Here is a 24,468-nt window from a genome sequence, read left to right as displayed (position 1 = left end):
TAAAATGAACCTTGAACTACCTGCCTACCCTCCCTTTGGTCCACTCTAACTGGCAAAGTTGTTTTATTTATTTTTTTAGAGTTATGTAGAGGGCATGCGGAGTACCAGGGTATTCCATAAGGCAACTGTATATTGTTTTAGCGGTAAGTGGATTGTAGATATGAAGTTAAACTTTCGAGATAACATTTGTAATTGTATGTGTTTAAAGGTAATAGCAGAGAGGTAGCTTTGAGTGCTTCAAATATCTGCCCAGTCTTCCCAGTTGGCCCTCCATTTCACGTTTGTCAACATCATAAGAGTTGCACTCGTAAATTTAGATTCACTCTACTATTTATCTAAAACTCCATTCTGATGAATGCAGGATTGTCATTTTGTCTTGCTTTTGGAGTGTGGTGGAGGATGGGGGCAGTCTCTGGTAGCATATTAAATGTTCAGGTTCCCTGTGGTGGAATGGGGCAATAAGTAAGCCTGTGCAACAAAATAAAAGTGACCCCATTAGCAAACTAATAGCTAAACAATCATTGGCAAAGCCAATAGTTCTCCTATATGTAAGAGCTATTGGCCTTGCCAATGTCTTTTAGCCATGTTGTACAGCAGAGTGGCTACTGTGGTGTGGTGAAGAGGAGAGTGCAACAGAATGCTGTGTTGTGGAGTGGCAAATAGTAGCTTAAGGTGGAGAGGAGTGTCGTAGAGTAGACTGACACAGGGTAGAGTGGCATAGAGTGGAGTGGCGTTCTGTGGAATGGCATACAGTGATGTAGAGAGAAATGTAGTGGTGTAGAGTTGTACAGCATACAGTGAGAGATAAAGAGTGGAGTAGCATGGCATGAAGTGCAGTGGAGTGGAGTGGCCTAGAGTAGAGTGGCATAGATTAGATTGGTATAGAGTAGTGTGGTGTATAGTATAGTGGTAGAGAGCCATGTAGTGGATTGGCTTAGAATGCCCTACCGTGGAATTATGTAGTGTGGAGGTGCGTGAAATGGCATAGAGTGGGTTAGAGTGGAGTGCTGTTGTGTAGAGTAGAGTGACATTGAGTAGAGTGGTGTAGAGTGATGTAGAGTGGCATTGTGTAGAGTGGCATAGAGTAGAGTGACATGGCGTAGAGTAGAGTAGGGTGGTGTGGCATAGAGTGGAGGGGTGTAGAGTGGTGTAGAGTAGAGTGGCACACAGTGTAGAGTTGTGTGGGGTAGAGTGGGTGTGGCGTAGAGTGCCATAGAGGGTAAGGAAGTGGCACAGAGTGGAGTGGCATAGAGTAGAATGGTGAGGATTAGAGTAGCTTGGCGTAGAGTGGAGTGGCCTGGTGTGGTGTATAATGGTGTAGAATTTAGTGGCATAAAGAAGCATGGTATTTAACGGAGAGGCATAGAGTGATGTAGCATGGATGGGCACCGACAGAGTGAAGTGGAGTGCCATGGCACACAGTGGAGTGCCATATAGTGGCGTAGATTAAATTGGTATAGGTTGGATGGCATAGATTAGAGTAGCATAGAGAGGAGTGGCATAGAATGGCGTAGAGTAATGTAGATTGGAATGGAGTGGCATAGAGTGATGTGCAATGGCATAGAGTGGCATACAGAGAAATTGAGGTGTAGAGAGCCTTGAGTGGGGTGGAAAACAGTGGAGTGGATTATAGTTGCATAGTGTAGAGTGCCATAGAGTGTAGTGGCCTAGTTAAATGACGTATAGTTGACTTGCGCTGAGTGGAGTGGCATTTTATGAAGTGTAGTAGTGCGGACTGTTGTAGAGTGGTTTGGAGTCGAGTGGCGTGGAGTCCGAGGGCGTAGAGTGGAATAGAGTGGCAGCATGGAAATTATTTGTAATGAAGACCATCAAAATAATTGAAAGTATTATTGCTGTGTTGGTAATTACGGAAGTAATATTGAGTATTTAAATAATGAAGACATGTTGTATCTAGTAGATTCTATCTAGATGCAATGTGTCTGTATAATCAGAAAAGCCTACATAAAATATAATATTATTTTCTGTAGCGAAAGTGTGCGGTAGATTTTTTCTTGCGTTGCCTAAGGATGGCAATGGATACGCAGAGGTACTTGTTGCAGGTTCCCACCCTCCCTGGTCCTGGAGCAGAGACGTTTTGTGGACTGCGGGAGGAAGGACAAGGACACAGCTGTTGTGCTGCAGGGAACGCGAGTTTAGCAAACAGATCCGAAGAGCATCACCCAGAAGGTGGTCAAGATAGAGATGCCCAAGTGCGTGAGTGCACAAGCCTCTCGAAGCAGCGTACAGGCTGACAGTGCAGCTAATCCCGCCAAATCAGAGCGCTGCCAGCAGTCACTGATGGTGCAAGCATTGATTTATTCTGCAGCCCTCGAATACATCTCACATCTACTACCAATAACCTCGGCATTTTTAGCCTCCCTTTATTGATTAGCCTTTACCTTGTAGCATCCACCCCAAAAACGGCGCTCAGACTCCTTAACTTAAGCAGCTACAACTCAGTGACAGGGCAAACTAACTGTACCAGCATTCCATGACAAAATACTATAGGATTAAGATTAACGTTGGTGGCCACCCAGCTGTAGATTTAAGACATTTTCAGGCCACCAGTAGTTAGCACGTCTTTGTGTATGGTCTGCTATGTTTACAATTGCTGTTGTTATTTGCATAGCAAAGTGCCTAAATTAAAAGTTAATGCACATCTTTTACAGAGACTTTGACTTACAATAGGTGTGTAGTGTTCCCAACTGAGGTCATTTTTTCACTTTGGGCCCTGTTGTATCTTACAGTTGATTGATTGAAATTTCAGTTTCAAAAAGCACCCCATTTATTTATTTATTGTAAAAATCAAACTGAAGCAAGCATATGGTCTTAAATGTCAAAGTGGCACAAAGAAGAAATATTACCAAATGGGCTGTTGCCAGAGTAACAAGCATTTGCAATGCATCGGTCTCGCCTTTGGAACCTTATATGCATTTAGCTATGCAGCACGTTAGCCTGGGTGCTGAAACATCTACTAGTGTTTAATATGGAGGGAAAGTAAGCACCAAATTGGGTGACAAGCCAGGTATGGGAACACATGGAGAGAAGTATTGCCTTTCAACGGGAAATGGTATAGTCCAAAGCTCTGTTTTTGCTATAAAATCAGGGCCTTCGGGTGGTTAGTTCATTGAAAATACAAGATTTGAAAGCAAAAATGTGATAATGCCTTAAATAGATTACGTACAGCAGATGTAATTTGTCCATATGAAACCATGATGATCTAATACCAAAAAGCAATCTAGTGAAGAAGGCCTAGCATTGTAACTTTCTCTGAAGAACGTAACATCTGTCATAAGCCAGTCCGGGGACTTCAGAGTGTTTTTCAATCTCCAGTACCTTCCGTACTTTACTCAGTTTGCAAAACCTGTCACAAATCACAAGAAGTGTAGCTCAGAATTGTGCCAGCCGAAACCAACATATCAAACAGGGACAGCTGCCCAAAACAGTTGTATGTTGGAATAAAACTGGCAATAGTGCTACTTGAAAAATAAATAGGTTTCAACTTCTTCCAAAATAAAAGTAGATCACTGAAAAGAAAGTAAGGGACTTATAAACTATAACAGAGCTTGAAAGACCTTATTGCAAAAATATTTTTTCACGCTAAAAAAACATACCTGGTTACATTAAAACTAACCACAATGGAAAATGCAACTAAAAGTTGTACTTTTGGTGCACACTTGGTCATTAACAAATTCTCTTCACCCAGTAAGCAGTTTATGCGCGCGGGAATCTATTTCTGGTTAACACGTATTAATACTAAATTTGAATCCAAACTGTGCTCATGTTTTAGAACAAAAGCAGCAACGCATATCAACATATTTAAAAGACGACATGAAGCTGCGAGTCAATACCTTTTGGCTCTTTTCCCACGTAATTGAACAAGTCAAAATATTTACTCTGCACCACTCCCCGCCAGCGGTCAACTGCTGCACTGCTGAGCACAGCCGCGACCAGAGTGTGCTGCTCTTCATGATTCACTCATGAAGAGCTCTAGAGCAGTTTCTGTCCATCAGGAAGAATAAAAGCCTGCTTGGAGCTGGCTTAACATGTCACAGCTGTCCACAAAAGGCTGCATTTGTGCCACAGCCCACAGTGCAGGAGGAAAGTGGGGAACACGCTGCAGTATGCAGTCATTCCATTGCCAGCATCGAGTTCCCGGGTGCAGCCCGCGATTCCCTCCCCCCCCATGGTGTCCTGATGCAGTGTGCCCACGACGGGACACAGGTGGCAACTCGCACGCCTCCCCAGGTGACTGACCCTGGGTCCGGGGGCCCTCCTCACCCCCTCACCTTCAGCAGCTCCCGCAGCTGGTTGGTATCCAGTAGCAGCTCCTCGAGGCTGCAGCAATAGGTTTCCTCGGGCATGACCAAAAGCGAGCAGTGCCACTTGTTGATTGTCTCGACATGACGGTTGCACCGCCAGAGGGGAATACAGTGAAACAACCCCGGTCCGGAGCAGCGTCTGCGGCCCCCAGCTTCTCGCGGGGAGCTGCGCATCCCAGACTACTAACCCCCTGCCGGGATCAAGCATCGGGAGCCGTAGCTCTCGCATAGTCCTCTCACCTTCACAGTCGGATGCAAGCTTTAAGGGACCCCATCACAGCACTGCCGATCGGCCATCCAGGTATGCCTATCTACGGCACGGCTCTCATCTCCATTGTCCCAGATATCTACTCACCTTCGGTCAACAGCTGCGTCCCCTTGACTTCCTAGACACCTCCACTGTGATCACTTTAACGGTAAAGGGGGAGGGGGGCATGACTGTCTGTGTGGCTGTGAGGGAACACCAGTATCAGCCTGCTCTTGCACTGACCACCTTCAAGGCCGGCGCCAGAACAAGCCGCGTTCTAATTGGCGGAGTGTATCCCTCTGATAGCCACCTGGGAGGGGGAGGTGGGGGTGGCGGGGGAGGAGGCAGCACACAGTACACTGCGCCTGTGCAGTCCCGCATCAGGGAGGATCCACATTGCTAACGACGGGCATCTTTGGGTCAGGCTTAAAACAATCCGGCACTGCAGTCTGCAGAGTCGCCAGTGAGTGTGTCTACGTGCCTCTGGCAGCGAACAAAAAAGATAATTCTATGCCGGATCCCTACATGGCTCCTAGTGTTCCCGGATGCTCGAGGCTTTAATAATAATATGTAAAACAAGATTACGTGCCTGGAAACCCACTCTGCATAAGCTCAAACGTTAGAAGTTTTTCGAAATGCGTGTTTGCCTTAAAGTGAAAAAAAAACATTTCAACTGTGTCAATGTTACGCTCACGCGCTTGCCTGCAACTAAAAAACATTACAGGAGCAGTGGGAAGCTGAGCCCTGATTGGACCCGGGCCGGTCACGTGCCCCAGAGTTACATGGTCCGGAAGGAAAAAGGGGGTCCTTTTTGGTGTAAATCTGAACTCTTAATTCCGTAATATATCACGGTACCTCGTAAAACTGACACCAACACGTCCCGGCCCACAAATCATCCGGCTGGATTATGAGTTAACTGTATTATGCCTGTATTATGCCAATGTCCTGTTCTCCAAATACCAGGCTACCGGGTCTGTCTTCCCTGCCGGGGTCTTCCCCGAGCAACTTCTTGCGCCTTTGCCTCTAACCCCCAGCGGCCGGGGGCTTATGCGCCGGCCTCGTAGGGCGCTTACATCTCGGGACTTTAAAGCAATGGGAACAGCCTGCAACCCCACAGCACCCCGGGGCTCTACCCGGCCAGCTACGACCTGGAGGAGGCATCCTTCAACATGCAGTGCTCTCCTTATGACCAGAACCTGCCCATGATGTGCCCGGCAGGTGACCCCTCGAAGCAGGGCGGCAGCGCCAAGGAGCACCCGAGCCGGGAGCAGGAGCTGAAGGGAGGCAGCAGCCTACGCATCTACCCCTGGATGAGGAGCACAGGTGAGGGAGGGGGCACCAGGCAGGACTTGGGGAGTCTGTGCTGGCGCGGAGGGGCCGCCCGCAACCCTGGCCGCGCAGAACGATTTTCAAGCAGCTGCTTCTCAGGGAGGTGAGCGCAAAACAACTTTAGAAGACGGAGGAAAGTAGCCCCGAATATGGTGACTCGCTGGCAGACATGGCGACTTGCTGCCAGGCAGGGTTAATGCAGATCACAAACGCGAGACCGACGCATTGCAAATGCAAATTCTACTCTGCTCCAGTTAGGCTCGCCCTCTGCATTCCGTAAAGCCGTCCAGGAAGAGAGCACGTCATTGCGTGCACGCTGTTGTAATTAGGCTGCAGGCCAGAAAAAAGTGCCGTGAGTAAAGGGGCCGGTAGCCTTGGAAGGATACAAATGACGACATAATCGTCACGAGGCGGGACTAACAAGCCTTATACCAATGGGAAGGCAGCATTTACTGACCTAAACCAATGGAATAGATGGGCGGAGAGTGGGCGGAGCTTCCATGAAGCTTCTACACTAAAGTGTATACTGCATGTCTCGGAGAGACAGCGCAAGCGCTGTCTAGGCGAGACCTAAAAAGGAGGCAATGATGGAAAGAGGCAAACAATAAAATCATTTACAAAAGCAACACTAGCAGCTTGTTAGTACACAAATATAGCAAGTGTTTATTTGAAGGAATTACACTGCATTTTGATACTATTGGTGTTCTTTTGGTTTATATGTCCTAGTGCCAAAAGGGACATGGTTCCAAAATGTATTTATCTGACCTTGTTGAGGAGTTGTGGTGCTTTAACCAGAGGTATAGGGCAAGGCAGAATAAGGAAGGCAGAGATGAAGCAAAATAAATATTTCATGTGTTTTTAAATATATAATAAAACAAGATAGGAGTCTGTAAGTTGATTTCCGTTGTGTATAAAGCAATAAGCAGGCGTTACAGGGGCATATTAACAAGGGCCGGCGATAAATATCGCAAAGCGCGCTTAGCGCTTGCATATTTATCGCCGGCTATCTCTGGAATTTATTGCCCGGTTAGCACGTTATTAACAACGCGCATCACCGAGGCGATAAAAATTCCAGAGATAGTGTGGATATCACCGTTTTCCATGGTGGAAAACGGCGATATCCGAGATGATAAGACCTGTGGTCTTAGCCACACAATCCACCCCCCATGTTAAGTATGCCTTAGTCAGGAATTTAACAGACGTTAAATTCCTGCGTTAAGGCATACTTAACGCGATTTAAAAAATCGCTACCCTTCCTTGTTAATATCGCAAAGCTGCCTTCACGATATTTTCCCTGGTTGGTTTCACAGCCATGCCTACTTTGCATCTCATTAGCGATGCAAAGTTAGGCGTGCTGAAAACGGGCGCTAAGTCAGCAAGACATGCGATAGAGTGTCTTTGCTGATAAGACGATGAAATTATCACCGCTTTTCGCCTGAAAATGGACGCAAAAGCGTCGATAATTTCATATCGCCGCCTTGTTAATATGCCCCACAGAGTGATAACGTATAGAGATAACTTCATTTGCGAGTTAGGCAATTGTTAGAATTGACAGAATGGGCGTTAAGAAATAAGACGAAAACATTGTCAAAAGCAACAGATGTTTATCTTCATAGCTGTAGCCCTTAGCAGAGTTTTAGCTACGTTATACAGTAGTAAGGGTAAGATGCTGCGTGGCTAAAAGTATGCAAAATATGTGGTATGGCTCTGACTTTTTATTTTATGTCTTTAAAAGGAACAAGAGATGGTGTGAGTGACAAAGGCAGCATATAGTAAAGTGGGAGGGTGCGTGCTTGGAGGAGTATGGGGAGAAACAACAGCAGGCAAGGTTGTGGAAAAAATAGGTATTAACCAATGACGTCGCGGCAGTAGTTCTCTTGACTATGGCCTTAGTGTAACAAGAACTATCAACAGTCTAATATTGATCTACAGTTCAGGAAGCAATAGAATAGGCATGATAAGAAAAAAGGAGAAGTTAGTATCCTAGCGTGAAGTTTTCATGTCAACTAAGGCAACATGCTGTGACAATGTTTCTATTGAAACATCTAAAGAAGAACCAACTATTCATGTTTTTGGGAAATACGTAACAGATGCTTCTTGGTCAGTTCGTCTCTATCTCCCACTTTTGTTGAGGGTTGCAATAAATAAATAATAATTATTAAGTCCTATTTGTATCACCCCTTAAGGTTTCAAGGTGCTGGGGGCCGTCTCAGAGATTGAGTGAGTTATTGCCCAGAGTCACATGATACTAAGCTTAGCTGCCTTTGGTGATCGAACAGTGAGCCCCGTGCTCCGGAATCAGCCGCTCTGGCTGCTGGGCCACACCTCGCTTTGAGCGCAATGTGCTAGTGTAGCAGTCACCCTTGGTCTCAGATTCAGGATCCCTTCCTGGATCCTAAAATAAGAATTGCAAAAGTAGCTGGAAGGGGCCGTCACAGCCATTCTTTATAGGTCACAGGCAACATTTGTTTACCTAATGCAGCCTTCAGAGATAAACTTTGTCACCCATCTTTATCACAAGTATGTTAATTTTGAGGATGTGGCCTTAAGGACGCAGCTGCTGATATTAGAACTGTGGAGAACTAGGTTCAAATCCCGGCGGCATCGGATCAACATCCTATGATTCTGGGCAAATCAATTAGGGGCTGATTATGACTACACCGGTCCATTGGACTACCATAGTTCTGGTGTCAGTCTGTGGACTGTCAGTCTAACAGTCCACCTGCCGTTTTCTGATTTTGGAGGCTGGACCGCCACAGGAAGGCTGCAACTGCCAGGTCCGAGGCAGCACTATACTGATGGTTCCAATGCAGCACCCCAAGCATATTACGAATTGCCTCACCTACATCATTTCCATTGCGATGAGTCTGCCATGGAAAGGATGATGGTGAGGTGTTTCAGGGGGCCTGAGGATGCATGCAGAGGAGAACATGTGCGTCCCCTTGCATGTTTGCACCCCAGTTCCTGCACGGCATACCATGCAGGAAAGTACTGCGGCGGTTCTCTGTCGGTGTCTTCCTAAGGCACCCCTAGGAGCTTTAGAAAGGCACTGCCATGGGACTGCCACAGCAGTCCAGGATTAAACTCCTAATCGGACGGGTGGTGTGTGGATTTGTATGGCGGTCCACCCACGGAGCGCTGACATGGCGCACCACGGGAGGAACGCCAAATGCATAATCAGGCCCGTCCTAAATCTTTGGAAGAAAGCAAAAAGACTAAACACCCCCAAATGTAAGACTGGCTAAAAACACACATACTCTTAATAAATGCTGTAAAAGTAAAATTTTAATAAAAAAATAAAAAAAGAAGTGGGTAAATGGAATGGCATGCAATGGAATCAAGAAAGAAATGTGGCAAAAGCTCAAATCAAATTAACATTAAAGAAAGAACACAAGGAACAAAAAAAGTGGTAGCATGTAAGCAGAACCACAAAATGGGACCAAGATGAAAGGAAGTTACAAAGACAGGCACACTTAATGACTGCTGCAAGCATAAGAAACAAGTGCTATGAAGGAAGCAACAGGCAGGGCAAGTGGGAGGGGAAGAAATAGTACTTGAATCATGTTGGCAGCAGTGGACGGGCACCGATTTAGTTTTATTAATCTGTGCTTTGTCCCTGCTCCACAGAAGGGGTCAGAAATGACTCTTGGCACTAGCCAAATAAATGGCTCCAGAGAAAAGGGACTCTGCAGCAAACAACCGGATGATGGCCGCCTGATCCCGTCTCTCTGTCGGGTATGGAGCTTTATCGAAGGATTTCCCATAAGGATGTTATTCTCCAGTCTTGGCATTAATAGGAATCGGGATCGGAGCTCTCCCGGAGTATGATACTGCTTCTATATAATTCTGGAAATTGGTAGAATTACGATATCGGACCATGTTTTGAGATTCCCGCTGCGATGAGCTAAAATGGCGGACTGAGTGATTCATCGGAGCAAAGTCAGAGCGGCCAAATGACAATTTGAGCCCTGCCGGGGATTGTCTCCACACTTCTGCAACATTTGGAGAGGTCCGGTAAGACACTTGTGGAATATTTATGGCCGAGGAGCTAATTTCGGAGCTGCGCGTTACCTGGACTGACCCTAAAATGGCGGCTTGATGCATTAGGCGAGACGAACGATCTGCGGCGCTGTTCTCACGAAATGGTGGCTACCAGTGCGAAGGGCCCTTAATGAAAACGGAGTGCTGACGGAGAGCTGTTTGATGTGGAAGATGAGCATGACATAATAAGAAGCGCCAGTGGTAACTCCATAATTGAGGCTTCCTGAAAAACGGGAAAATGTGCACAAGAACGAAGATCTGTCTGGTTGGTTGCGAAGCGTTGTGGGACAGCGCTGTGGGCTGCGGGCTTCGCGCTGGAGATGCGGAGGTCCTCGTAGCTACAAACAAGTCATGGAGGGTTCCGAATGTAAAAGGAACCCCGCAGTTGCAGAAAGGTACGACAACTTCAGCAGAGCTGTAACGGGAAGAAGATGTCTCTATTATCATGGTGCATAGGTGGTCGGCCCATCCCCACTGTTAGCTGTTGGTAATTATCTTCGTTGAATTCAGGTTATAAGCTTTTCAAGGAAGGGTGGAACGATTGTTTTCTATTTCATCAGCGAGCACTCACAACTGAACATGAGCGAGTATTTGTCTCTGACACAGTGAGTAGAGTTGAGAGGTGGTGGTGCAGCTTAACTATGAGTACAGTCACGCTCACCCTCCTCCCCTTTCTCCCTACCCCCTACCCCTCTTGAGTCTTGACTTTGGATCTATTCTGGTGGAACCCGAAACGCATACATGGCTGATTCCCGGTGTAGCTGCACCGACAGCTATAGGGGGGATTGGCTCCGGAACACCGCCATGGCCGTCACCTACCCAGTCGGACTTCTGACATTTGTCTCGTTTCTTTCCCGACGCTGCTTTTGCTCTTTTATTGTTTTCCCGCTGAGACCTAGCTGTTTGTCTGATGCCCGGTGGAGCTACCTGATAGCTAAAGAGGAGATAGACTGTGGACTTCCCCCTCGTTCGTCACCTACCCAGCTGTACTGTGGGCAGACCCTCCTTCGTCTCTCCATTCTATCTAACTCCTACCCCTTCACCCCACCCCCCTACCCTTCTAAACTCCATTTATTTAGTCTTCTACACTCTTGACATGTTTTTCTAGTAACTGATGTAACGTGTAACTGAAGTAATTTTATAATATCTGTGGAACCTTATGTAAAGCGCTCTGATTCCTCCGGGTCTAGCCAGCGCTATATAAAACTTTAAAAATAAAAATTAAATAAATAAATAAATAAACAATGGGTGGGCTACAAGCCCTTTTCTCTACAATAGTCTCTCAAAAGTGTGATGCTTGCGTTAGCGCATGCTATCTCAGGCTCAGCCCTAAAAAGTGGCCCACATTTGCAAATCTACCAGTTTTGGACTTGAAAAGACAAGCTATATAATTGGCTGTGATAGCTATGGGAGACTGAATGGATTTGAGAATGCTGCAGACAATACTTGTGGTAATCACACAAATAGAAGAGGGATGATAACTCTTCGTGGAGGTGGATGAATGTAGGGGAAATACACCAAGTTAATAAAACTGCCCTCACACAGCAAGCTGTGTCATGCTTCATCATAGGGCTGCTAACACACCTCCTCACAGACAATGCTGGAGGTGCAGCAATAGGGAGGGGGAAGACAATACAACATACAATGTAGGATCACAGCTGAGCAAAATGTGCAGTGAAAGTGATATAAAACTGGTATCAGGGAGTCCTAATTTTAAACGAAAAGAATGTGGATGCTGGGTTGGGGAGTTTATAATGAGACGCCAACGCCTCCACTGTTCAAAAGCGTCGACATGTTTCAGCCGGCAAAATTAATACCCCGGCTTTCCTCAGGACTCTCAACACTGTGATTCCTAGGTGCTCACCCTACTTCCTTTAAATCCAGGAGTGATGGGGAAGTCACCTTGCCGAGTCAGTGCTCGGTTGAAAAGTAGTAGAGCCCCTTGCTCTTGGAGAGGAACCTATGGAATGGTTAAAAAACAAGAAACAAGTGAAGTGTCATGTGATGTGCCCTTCGTACAACAAGAAATAAAAAATGCGGTGCATCAACCCCACAGACTCATCCCAACCAACTTCAATGCATGGGCACACCCACTCAAACTTATACAGGGGGTGCCTCACAGCATTATGACTCAATTCAATTCAATTCAAAAGACCTTTATTCAAATTACTTAAATTCATAAATGTACAGGCATAAAAACAATTCATTATTACAATATTCAAAATACAATTGCTTATAGATTAAAAAGGAACTAAAACAGCAATCTTTCAGATGTTTTCCATCGTTTTACGTACACATATTATTAGTCTTAAAAAGGTGCTAGTGCGAAAAGTCAGTTCCTCCGTATCCAGGGAGAGTAACATTAGACGGGACTCCTCCAAGGAGAGGGGTCTTTGTTTTCTAAAATAAGGTGTTAAAAACCAGTTGATATATTTTAAATAAAATTTACAGAAAAATAAAAAATGTAGATCATTCTGTTTACTGGTACCATCACAGGGACAAGGATTACGTTCAGTAGGATGATTATAACCCAGGGGAAAACCCAACAAGAATTTTATGGAACCTGCCCTTAGACGAAATAACAGAGACCTTTCCCAGCTAGACATAGGAAGGGTAAGATAAAGTGGAAGGGGTTGCCTGCACAGGTCGTTCTCCATGTATCTAACAATGGTAGATTTGGATATTTCCCTTTCCATCCTTTCTGTTTCAAAAAGCGCATATAGTGCTTGTTTAGCCTCTACCTTGTCTTTACATCCAATTCTGGAAGGATCAGAGAAGAGATCGCCTTTGTTCACGGCGCTTAATGTTTTTGAAACTCCAGCAAGCCATGGGATTGATAAGCCGTGGTCACATTTAAGGCAATCTTTAATTATATCTTGTGTTAAAGAAGCTGCGTTGTTCCTCCAGATTCTCAGCCAGAATAAAGCTGGTCTGCTTCTAATAAAATCACAGATGTAAGGGAGATTTAACTCTTTGTGACAGATAAATTCAGAGGACGAGATTGGGGCACCCAGTACTTTCCTACAAAAGCGGGTCTCTTCACGTTGAATACCGGGGTTTTTAGCGGAGGCCCAAACTTCAGCCCCGTAGGTGGCAACAGGGATGCACTGCAATCTAAAAAAATTTAAGATAGCACTGGTCGCACCTAATTTCTTATGGCGTGGAAGACTCAATATTGAATTGATGGCCTTCGAGAACTTGCTCATGGCGTGGGCAGAGTGCCCACTCCATGAGCTGTTCGCAGCGAAAGCCACCCCAAGATATATAAAGGAATTTACGGAATCTAATTTGTCAGAGCCAATATGAATGGTGTTGAGTTTCCGTTTCCCAGGTCCACATGACATTACAAAAGATTTTTTTAAATTTACACGCAGATCTAGGCCCTCCATATGATGGACAAAATTTTGCACAAGCAAACGGAGGGCATTAGGGGTGCGGCCCATAAGGACCGCATCGTCTGCGTATAGTAGGACTGGCAAAGGATGCCCCTGAATAATTGGCACGTCTCTAGTTACTTGTTTTAAAGCCTTTGCTATGCCATTGATATAGACGATAAACAACAGGGGTGCTAAAACACACCCCTGTCTGACCCCCCTGCCGATTTTTATAGCTCCGGATACTTCGCCACCCAACCCAATCCTGACTTGCGCCCTAAGATCAGTATGAAGAAACGCCAGAAAGTGCACTAGAGCCTCATCCAATCCGTAATTAAGAAGCATGGTCCACAGTTTTGATCTGTTTACCAGGTCAAACGCAGATGAGAGATCCATAAAAGCAAGATATATGGGGGACGATCGAGCAACGTTATACTTGTCAATTATTAATTTTAGGTTCAAACATTGCTCGACTGTGCCCACCCCGCTCCTGAATCCCATCTGGCATGAATCCAGTAGGTCAGAATCTTCCGTCCACTCTACCACCCTGTTATAAATAACTCGCCTGAGTATTTTTAAGGTTTTATCCAGGAGCGAGATTGGGCGGTAGTTAGCTGGATCTGACCTATCGCCATTTTTAAAGATTGGGACTATGATACTAGAAGACCACGTCTTAGGGATGGGTACTCTTGACAAACTGTTAAAAACGTTGTGTAAGATTGGCGCCCATAGATCTGGGCTATGCTTTATAATATCTATAGGGAAACCATCTGGGCCGGGAGCCTTGTTACCAAGGCTCTCTCTGACAGCTGTTACCACCTCAGAAAGGTCAATCCGCAAGTCTCGCAGCTGTCCCAGATCTGGGGTAGTTATTTCCTCGGAGGGAGCAGCGTATATTTTGGAAAAGTGGGCTTCCCAAGTGCTACTGATTATATTGCAGCTGGTTGGGGATAAGAGTTTACCCATGTCGCGCATTTTCCTGACAGCGGACCAAAATGGCCCACTACTCTTCAGGTTAGCGCTAACAACCAGCGACTCCCACTGTTCCGTCAAAAGTGCCGCCTTTCTTTTGGCTATTTTTTTGTTTATAAAGTGTCCTAGCTGTCTGTACCTCCACTGGATTCCTTGGCTTGGTGGTTAGTACCCTGCGTAGTTCCCTATTTGCCATAGAACAGGCGGAATCAAACCATCTTGGGTCTTTCGCCTTAGTGGGTAATGGGACTGACAAATAAATTTTGATTGCCACGCATAGTTTACCAAAATCGGTAACTATTCTATGGCAATCCCCATCGGATAATAAGCAAGAATTTATTAATTCTAAATGGTAATTTTTTACACGGTCGAGTAGGGCTCCGCAATCAATTCCCCTCCATTTTAAACGGAGACCATCACCAGAGGGTGTAATATCTCTTGCGCCATTAAAATTGGCATATACTGGGCTAGGGCCCAAATACAAAATAACTGTAAGGGGGTTGTGGTCTCCATATAATGTCTCTACCACATTAGAGTCTTTGAAACGATCTGTTAGGTAGGGGGAAGTAAAAATAAAATCAATCGTTGAGCAGGAATCTCTCCCTCTATACGTGGGGGCACAGATCATCCTTGAAGTTTGGCTTGCTTCCATTACATTGCTGAGGATGTGTTCGTTTAGTATCTTAACAAGTTCAGTACCTCTTCGGTCTGCTAGATCCGAGTAGCTTTTGTCCTCTAGTCGATGCTTCCCTGGAATTTTCGCGTTAAAATCCCCCCGATGAGAATCCCTGACTGCTCGTCTAAACCTATATTTTTTTCGAGGTGTACTAATATACTAATATAATGTACTAATATAATATACTAATATAATGTACTAATTCGAAAGTGCTTTGTAGTTCCTATTTGGTACGGAATAAAAATCATTATTGTAAAAATTAATTAAATAAATCTTGGTCTTTCGCTTGTATTCAAGAACCTGGATATTTGGGTTCCCGAATGATAAATCCTTAAAAGTACCACCCGCCAATATCCTGATTCCAATAAAAAGTCCTCCCATTGCACGACCAAAGGCAGGCTTAGAGGCGAACACGCTAAAACAGTGGTAACCCTCTAGGTGCACATTCCCTACGGCCCAGGTCTCTTGGAACATAATAATGTCTTTGCCATCCAATAGCTGGACCCATTGAGGGTCAGACAGTCTTGATTCTATACCTGCAACGTTCCAGCTAAGGATTGACAAATCAGAGCCGCTAGGGCTACCTAAATGCTTGTCCCTAGTGATCTGCCTGGGATTGATTAACAAGGTTGTTGTTGCATCCTCACATGCGGCTGGGGATCGGACCGTGGCATACTGTGCGGCCATAGGTTGAGTTATAATAATTTTTGTAAGATCTAAAAGTTCCTCAGTTACATCGGCTACCTTAGTGCATTCAGTATTCCTTGCGCTGTCCCCCAGTCAGTCCTGTTCTTCTAGATTTGAAAAAGCATATTCAAATCGATTATAGGTTGGGACGTTATACAGGTACCTCCTCTCATGCTCATCCGTATAAAAATTTTGGTTGCTCGCTGCATAAGGCCTCTCCCTAGGGATACACTGGGGGACGGCTGAAAAAGGGGGATGTAACATTTGGTGTGCTGGTAGTGCGGTCACGTTACCTAATGAGAGGCCATTCCTAGGGTCAGGATGTTGGTCCTGGTGGTAGCGTCGGTTATTGGTTCTAGAGCTGGTATTAGTGTCCTGTCGATGTCCCAAGAAATGAGTCCCAAAACTAGGGTTAGGATCTATTAGGTGCCTATAAAAGTACCCAAGATGGAGAAGTGTGGTATTGTATTCCCAATGAGAGGGCTGTGGGGCTTTTGCTAGCGTACATTGAGCCCATTGTGGGGACCTAAAATTTATAATTATACAGTCCCCTTCAAACTGTTTTCTTAAAGGGCCTACCCACCCCACTCTTTGGGTATGAATAATCTCTCCGGCGCCATCCATCGGGAATTGACAATATCTGGATAACCAGTGGAGAGTTCTATTTTTTAGGTTGATAAAATTTTCCTCTTTGTCTTTCCTTAGTTTTGGGACATTAGCTAAAACCAGGACGTAGGGTCCGCACTCTGGGGGTAAGCTGATGCGGGCCGGAATTTGTTTTGCTATAGTTAATATAGACTGGTCCGGCTTGGGCGGGGAAGAGGATGAAACATATCGGGCATCAGTATTGGTTTGTCTAAGATGTGCCATATTACTTTTGGAGACAGTTTGATCCGACTCTACAAAGGTGGCAACCTTAGGAGATTTTAGTTTAGATGCCCGTTTGGCAGGGTGTTCCACAGGTGGTAGGTTTTTGCTTGAACTCGGTGTTGAGGGTAACAAGGGGTCGCTAATATTAATTTTATTAAACATATTAGTCTGACTCGTTTGGGGGTTATCTATGGTAGTTGCCCCCAGAGAGGGCAGGGTTTCTTGATGGCGCCCAGAACTCAGTTTAGATACATGGTCAGTCAGTACTCTCAACCTCTTTTCTATGTTCAATACATGTAAGTTCATTGGCCCCAAGAGAGTAGATATCAGTGTCTCCAGGCTCCCCCAGAATCCCTGGGCCCCTGACGCTGTGTTGATTTCTATAATTGAGGAATCCATCTCGCTGGGTAGGCCATCCCCCTTAACCTTGTTTCGCACTACGGGGGCAGCAGACCTCCGTGGTTGGCTGTTCCCACCCTTCTGTTTATTCTGTGCTGGCTCAATATTTTTTCGTTTGCTCTTAGCTTTTTGCCTCTTTGCTTTCTGGCCCCTTGTTTGCATTAGTACGCTAGTGCTTTTATCCCCATCTAAGTCCAAAGCATCAGGGTCGGGACATGAGCCGATCCCTTCTGAGTGAGTCAAATTGTTAGCTGGGGGTGGCAAAAAATCTGAGTCCCTGTTCGAGCTTGGCTCTAACATAGTGGGGGTTGTCGATAGCCTACTGTCCGTGGGCAGGTGGCCATGAGATGCTACATTTCCATTTATGCGGTTCTCATTAGTATCTGCGCCCGGGAGCCCCGCATAAGATGTAGCAAGCAAAGAATCAAATGATTTTTCAAAAGAGTTTTCGTGATGCATAAATAAGGGCAAACTTGGTGGGAGCGATAGGCGCCTTTCAGTATTCTGGATGGCCGTGGCAACAAAGCCAATTGTTTTTTGTAACATTTTGTCTATGGCCGTCAGGCTTGGCAATGGGGTAGTAGGTGGTACTACAGGTTGTCTGGGCTTACCCGTTCTTCTGGCTGGTGCTGAAGTCTTTTTCCCCATGGTAGGTATCAGTTCGAGTAGCCAGCAGCAATTTAACAGCCAGATGCCTCCGGACCTGCGGTGTTAGGGGGGGGGGGCCCAGCCCTGCCTCCTCCTGGCGATGACTCGCCCGGGCGCTGCCCGCGCGCGTCCTGCGCTGCGGTTTCTGTGACCGCCTTATGACCCCCCGGGCGCTGCCTGATGATGCGTGTGGCAAGCGCCCGTAGCACAGGATTCTGGGTATTGAAGTCTTTCAGCGCCGTTCCCCTCACGGCTGTGCAGTTCAAGTGGCAGCCCTCCGGCCTGAAGAATGCCTTAAAAACGCCGTTCCCCTCTCGGCAGGATTTGCAGCTCCAAGGCAGCCACAGGATCAAAAAGTGAGCGCGTCCCGCGCTGCGGTTTCTGTGACCGCCTTATGACCCCCCGGGCGCTGCCTGATGATGCATGTGGCAAGCGCCCGTAGCACAGGATTCTGGGTATTGAAGTCTTTCAGCGCCGTTCCCCTCACGGCTGTGCAGTTCAAGTGGCAGCCCTCCGGCCTGAAGAATGCCTTAAAAACGCCGTTCCCCTCACGGCAGGATTTGCAGCTCCAAGGCAGCACACAGGATCAAAAAGTGAGCGCGTCGATCGTGTATGCAACAGTCAATAACATGTTGTTGCAATAAAAGATTTTTGCAATGCAGACTCTCAATTTTTAAGAGATTACATTTCCTGGGCGTCGCATGCTCAGAGACACCATGTATACCAGCACCAGTTTACTCATAATGCTTACCGAGTTTATTCAATTTCTAAACTCGAACTGGCGGAGGAGTGAGAACAGCTCCCAGTTATCACACTCTGTATAACAAAAAATGAAGAAAGGTTAAAACCAAATTGTTCGAAGAGGTAAATTACATAAAAATGAGATTAAAGAGAAACCACAATATGGATGATTCCTTTCCTCTATTTTATGTATCAAATTAGATGTGAGCAGAACCCTCGCTTGCCAGCACATGATTGAAGTCATGCCGATTTAAAGCGCTGCTTCAAGTAACCGTTAGCAATGTTTACGAAGGAACAGTTTACAAGAGCCACAGACCTCTTATCCCCCAGATTAGCCACCCTCTGTCTCTCGCTCTCTGACTCCACTTACTGTCTTCAAGGTCAGCTGTCGCTCGATATAGTTTGTCTTTACCGGCGCCGCGTAGAACTGATTAGCGGTGTTTCCCGGGCTCCTCTTGAGTGGGTCTGACTCCGCCCCTTCTTGACGTCGTAAACCACGTGACCCACGTCCCCCGGAAATGCCGCTCAACTAGAGCGCTCATGGAATTTTAACCTATATGTGCACAGTACCAGTGTCGTCTGCAGTAATTCTAAAAGCCATGTTGATGTTTATCAATAACAGTCCAGAAGAAATCCTCGGCCGAGTGATTCTTCTCCATGAAATCGTTTGTCAGTCTGCTCATAGTACGTTGGTATCCAAACATAGATCTGTGCTCCTTGATTCTTGTTTTGAGCCGTCTGGTAGTCATTCCCAGGTACACGAGATTGCAGGTGCATTTCAACATATAAATTACATAGGAGGAATTACAACTTGTATGTTCCCACGGATGGGTCAGACCAACATCTACTGATTTGGTGTTGGCTGTAAGGTGGCACACGTCACACATCCCATATCTCGTGTGACCAGTCACTGGAGGGAGGGACCAGGTCAAACTTTCTCCCTCTGTACCCTCCTGTCTCAATCTGGGATTTCTCGGTCTTGTGTGCACCAGAATATATTTAATATTCTGGCTCCTCTTGAATGAGAACAGGGGTTTCTCAAATGCAAGCCCATTGGAATTTAAGATCTTCCAATTTCATAAAATAATTTGTTGGAAGCTGCTAGAAGCTGTGTTAAATGTTGTAACACATACTGTTCTTTCCGTGGACGGTTTATCATTTGGCTCGAGGAGTGTATACCGGTGGCAGTTGCTGGCTCGTTTGCGCGCCCTTTTGACAATCTGCGGAGGATAGTTCCTCTGTAGGAGTTTGTTTTGTAGGGAGTCCACTTCCAACCTATAATCTGCTAAACTTGAGCAGTTATGCCGAAGGAGCAAAAACTGTCCCACAGGGAGATTATCCCTCAGGGACTTAGGGTGAAAGCTTTTGAAAGAAAGCAGACTGTTCCTATCTGTTGGCTTATGGAACATTTTTGTGTGCAAGCCACCTTCTTCTGGAAAAATGGTGAGGTCCAGGAACGGGAGGCTCTCCTTGGTGACGGTTGCACTAAACAGGAGTAGGGGATTCCAGCTATTGAGCAAGACCAGAAATGTGTCTAATGATTCTCTATCCCCCTTCCATACCAGAAGGACATCATCAATAAAACGTCTCCAGACTCTTATGTGGTTATTCCAGGGACCTCCATGGGTATAGATGTACTGGTCCTCAAAAGCCGACATGTACAACCCAGCTAAACTGGGGGCAAAGACACTCCCCATGGATGTCCCATGAGTCTGGAGGTAATAGGTCCCCTGAAAGCATGACACAGCTAGCTGTGTGAGGTCAGTTTTATTAACTTGGTGTATTTCCGCTACACTCATCCACCTCCACGTAGAGTTATCATCCCTCTTCTATTTGTGTGATTAAGTTACTGAGCGGGAGGACAAAGAGGGATTCTTATCCTCTCACCCCCTCATCTTTTTGTGTGTTTTTTAATACTTGTGGTAATATCAAAGAAATAAATCAAAAGTGAAAATCTGTACACCTGGCAATTAAACAGGCCCACACACTGTGAAAAAAATGGCACATACGCTGATCTGTCAGACCAGCCAAACGGGCACTGCCTGATTGCCCTATAGGCTATTCCTACCAGCAAATTCAGGAACAGCTTCCCACATTAAAATATACCTACTTTTGTGCGATTGTCGGCAGCTCTCACCATTAGGCCACATCTCCTCTCTCTATGTAGTAGGCTGTTAAAGATTATCTCAGTCACTCTGTAGTTGACACTCCATGGCAGACAACGTTTCTTCATGGCTGTTAGAAATGGTGTTTCTGACATGCAACTAGCCAGGCAGTACACACCACTCTAGTCAGAGCAAGTAAGTTACACAACAAAGATAACCTGTGCTCACCCCCTTGGTAGCTTGGCACAGAGCTGTCAAGCGTATCCCCAGAGGCAATGTGTAAAGCTTTTGCGCAACACACTCACACTAGTAACACAATAAACACACAAAATAAGAGACAGCACACAAAATGGCATAAGAAAATAAAATAAACTGGTATAAATCATAGAACAAGAACAGTTTACTGACAGAATATGGAAACTATAAATATTGTCATACATAAATATCATGTCCAAAATATCGAAGACAAAAATATTCTAAAACTATACTTATAATGCAATTTACAAAAATAGCAGAAAAAATATTGTTGTCATGCATACTGTTGTCAATAATATAGTTTTTTATATGTATATAAACATAAATAGTAAGCATTAAATATATTAAAATGTAACATCAATATAATAAAAGTTAAATATGGTGTCCCCCTACATGTGGCTGCACCATGTGGCAGGCACCGCATGTTCCCTATTTTGTATTGCGGCGGGTGCTGCATCCTCCTGCACCTCCGCAATACAAAGTATAGGCATTGCGACCGCCGCAGTCGCATTGTAATGCCTATGTCAGGACCACCGACAGCCTGTTGGCGGTCCCGATTCCCGATAGGGTGGCAGGCAGATGTAAGTCTGTCCACCATCCTAATCATCCCGTTAATTATTGATCCAACAATTTATACAATAAAATACTTATATCAACATGAAAAACAACCAAATATTATTAAAAAGGGTCTTTCTAGAATGTCGATGGTCAGAATTTGTAATTAGTTAGGGCCTTTTTTCTTTGGTTCCATGCACAAAAAATAGCGAGATACCACAGTGACATTTTGTTCTCTTGGATCACTTTGCAATAGTCTTGCAGCTTCCCAGTTGTGCATTACTCCCATGAGTTTGCAGATAGAAATTATCAATTTCTTAAGTGTTATCTTATAGAGGGGGCAGAAAAACAAAAAATATTCTTCCGTCTTGACAGCTGGGATAAAATTTGGAGTTAAGAAATATATTACACCATTTCAAGGTATGAACTCTTAACTGGCGAAGCCCACATCTGTATTGTACATAAAGGTATTTGGCCTGAAAAGGATACATCCTATCCATATAGGGCTCCAACCTTGGTACGCACTTATGATTCAAAAACTGGCCGGCTATACTACCCTCTGGTGGACTCTCCATGTTTGCTTCATGACTTCCTCCCAGTAAAGGTGCTTTGCTTTCTGTGATCTATTTGGACAATCAGCTCTGCTGAGGTCCACAGTTCACCCAATCATATTCTGTTTGATATTTCCCTTATTGCCTTCAGCAAGGGAGTGCTTGTGTCTTTATCAATAGCTAGCAAATCCTTAACGTAATCCCTGTAGATTGCTAGTTCTTGAGTAGACCAAAGTCTAATTCACTACAGCAACGGTTTAAACAAGATGGTTAAATGTAGTGGGTTTATAGCTGAGTCTGATCTCAAAGGTATAATGAGTGAGCTGTGGTGGAGTTCAAAGAGGGCCCTAATGAACATGTTCTCAACTTTAGTTAGGAATTCTGATTTGGAGTAGCCCCATACCTCAGCTCCATAAACTGTCGCTGATAGCGCCGCATTTCTATCTACTGTAATGGCAGGGTCATTGCACCCCCAAGGGCGGCCTTCTATTTCCTGCAGAGGCTTTGAGATGTAGTGTGGTTTTGCTTTTTCCCAGCTGGGCTCCCCATGTTAAATTACCGAATAGTCTGACACCCAAATAGTCAAAGTGTGGAACCTTCTCAAGGGGCACCTACACTCTATGGAGATTTAAAGTTATACATTTCGATTTAGTTGGGTTAAATTCTAATTTTCAAAAATAAAACACACAAATATATATATATCAAGTCAAGTCAAGTCAAGTCAAACTTTATTGCGGTTGAATTTACCATAAAAGCACATAAAAAAACACAACAGTGCGACAAGTCAAGCAAATCATTTCAATGCAAATAATCTCAGGTTTTTAGTTGATTGTTAGGCATTGTTTTTTTTTTCGTTTTTTTTCTTAAAAATTTAAATAATTCCCGAAATTCTAAAATTGATAAGACACAGATCATTCTAAAAATAATAAAATATTATCTATTCATCTGATAATTATTAGCTTAATACTAATGTACAACCACGTTGTTTATCAAGTTCCTTCGAGTTAACCACATGGAATGTAGGTATTTAGCTATTGCGGAAACAATCACTGCGTCTGTATCTGTTTTCAATATCCTAAAGAAAACCAAATATTGCTTTATGCCCAAGTTTTTACACAGCTGGATTATCCATTTCTTCCTAATATAGGCATAGGCTGGGCAAAAAAGGGTAACATGTACAGGAGTTTCTTCCTCTAAGCAGCAACCTGGGCAAGGACGTGCCGGACCCCCTTTCCACCTATCAATTTTATTGAAAAGGGGCAAAGTGCCATATCTAAATTGTAAGTACAACTTCTTTGCTAGAGTAGGTTGGATTATATCAATTTCGCGCTCAAAACTGTAAAAAGGCTTAACGTCCAAGAAAATGTCGGTTAAGCTTGAAGTTTTTACAGAGCTAAAAAGGTTCCTTAAGTTGGTTTCCTTTACAGTACTTATCATAGTTTTCTTGGAAGTGGCTGGGCAGGAAACCTCAGGGTTAAGCCAGAGTTCCTCAAACCCAGACAATATAAGTGACTGTTTTACGAATGCTAACCAAGGAATCCTACCAGATCCTAATGAAGCCATCACAACTTTGAGCTCCTCCTTATAGTGCACCAGCTCGGGAGTGCTCCACAGGCGCTTCCAATAAAGTAAGCAATAACTTCTGCGATTGGGCAGATATTTAAATCTAATCTTAACGGAACCAAAGGAGTGCTTTTTGGCAAGTCCATTAGTTGCCTTATGAAATTGTTTTCGGTTAGTGTTAGGTTACTAGCTGATATGTGTCCCCAGAGTTCCGCCCCATACAAGGAAGATGCCCTTGCTTGGACTTTAAAAATTTCAAGGGGGGCACTTATTACTTTGTGAGTGCAATTCTTCTGTACTTTCAAAATTCCCCCGGCTGCTTGGGTTAATCTTAGGTTGGCTTTGGCCACTTGTGGACCCCAGCCCATTTTGTCGTTCAAGATCAGACCCAAGTATTCGAAGGTAGGGACCCTTTCAAGGGGTCTGCCATCCATTATTGGATGGGGACAGTTTACAGTATTAGCATTAAAGACCATGTACTTAGTCTTGTTTATGTTAACCACCAGATTTCTTTTAATACAGAACTTGGAAAATTGATTTAACACGCGTTGCATCCCCATCGGGGATTTGGAAAGCAGAAGCGTGTCATCCGCAAACATTAAGGCGGGGAATCTCCGGGCACCCAATTTGGGGGAGTCAATGTCGATTTCGGTTAAAAGATATATATATATATGCGTGGAGTTGTGATGGGGGCATGCTTCTCCCCCAGCTACGCCTGCTTTCATGTGGGCTGGTGGGAAGAACATATCCTCAGGACGCAATATTCCCATGAATGGTCATCACATAATCAAATGGTGGCGCTATATTGACGGTATTTTTGTCATATGGAGGGGGGCCAAAGAGCAACCCGAAAAATATGTTGATAAGATGAATGTCAATAACCTTAAATTACAATTCACTGCCCATATTGACGCAACAACTGGTTATTTCTTGGATATTACAGTGTATGTGAAGCAGGGCAAATTGGAGACATGCTTGTTTAGAAAACCTATGTCAGGGAACACAGTTCTGCATGCTGGTAGTTTCCATCCGCAACAGACATCACCCAATCATACAATCACCAGCATTCCGTATGGTGAGTTTCTTCGCATTCATAGGACATGTGGTACACCAGAGGCCTGTGAACACCACCA

At 44.9% G+C, this 24,468-nt stretch overlaps 1 protein-coding gene across 2 annotated transcripts in view; it reads left to right on the top strand.

Moving 5' to 3' along the window:
• Window positions 1-24,468, top strand: part of LOC146797515 (inter-alpha-trypsin inhibitor heavy chain H3-like) — a 575,472-nt gene that overhangs the window by 85,351 nt on the left and 465,653 nt on the right. The gene's annotated exons all lie outside the window — the stretch shown is intronic.

The sequence above is a fragment of the Triturus cristatus genome, chromosome 9 (genome assembly GCF_964204655.1).
Source record: "Triturus cristatus chromosome 9, aTriCri1.1, whole genome shotgun sequence".
Lineage (NCBI taxonomy): Eukaryota > Metazoa > Chordata > Amphibia > Caudata > Salamandridae > Triturus > Triturus cristatus.
This window is presented reverse-complemented; position numbering and strand designations above follow the sequence as displayed.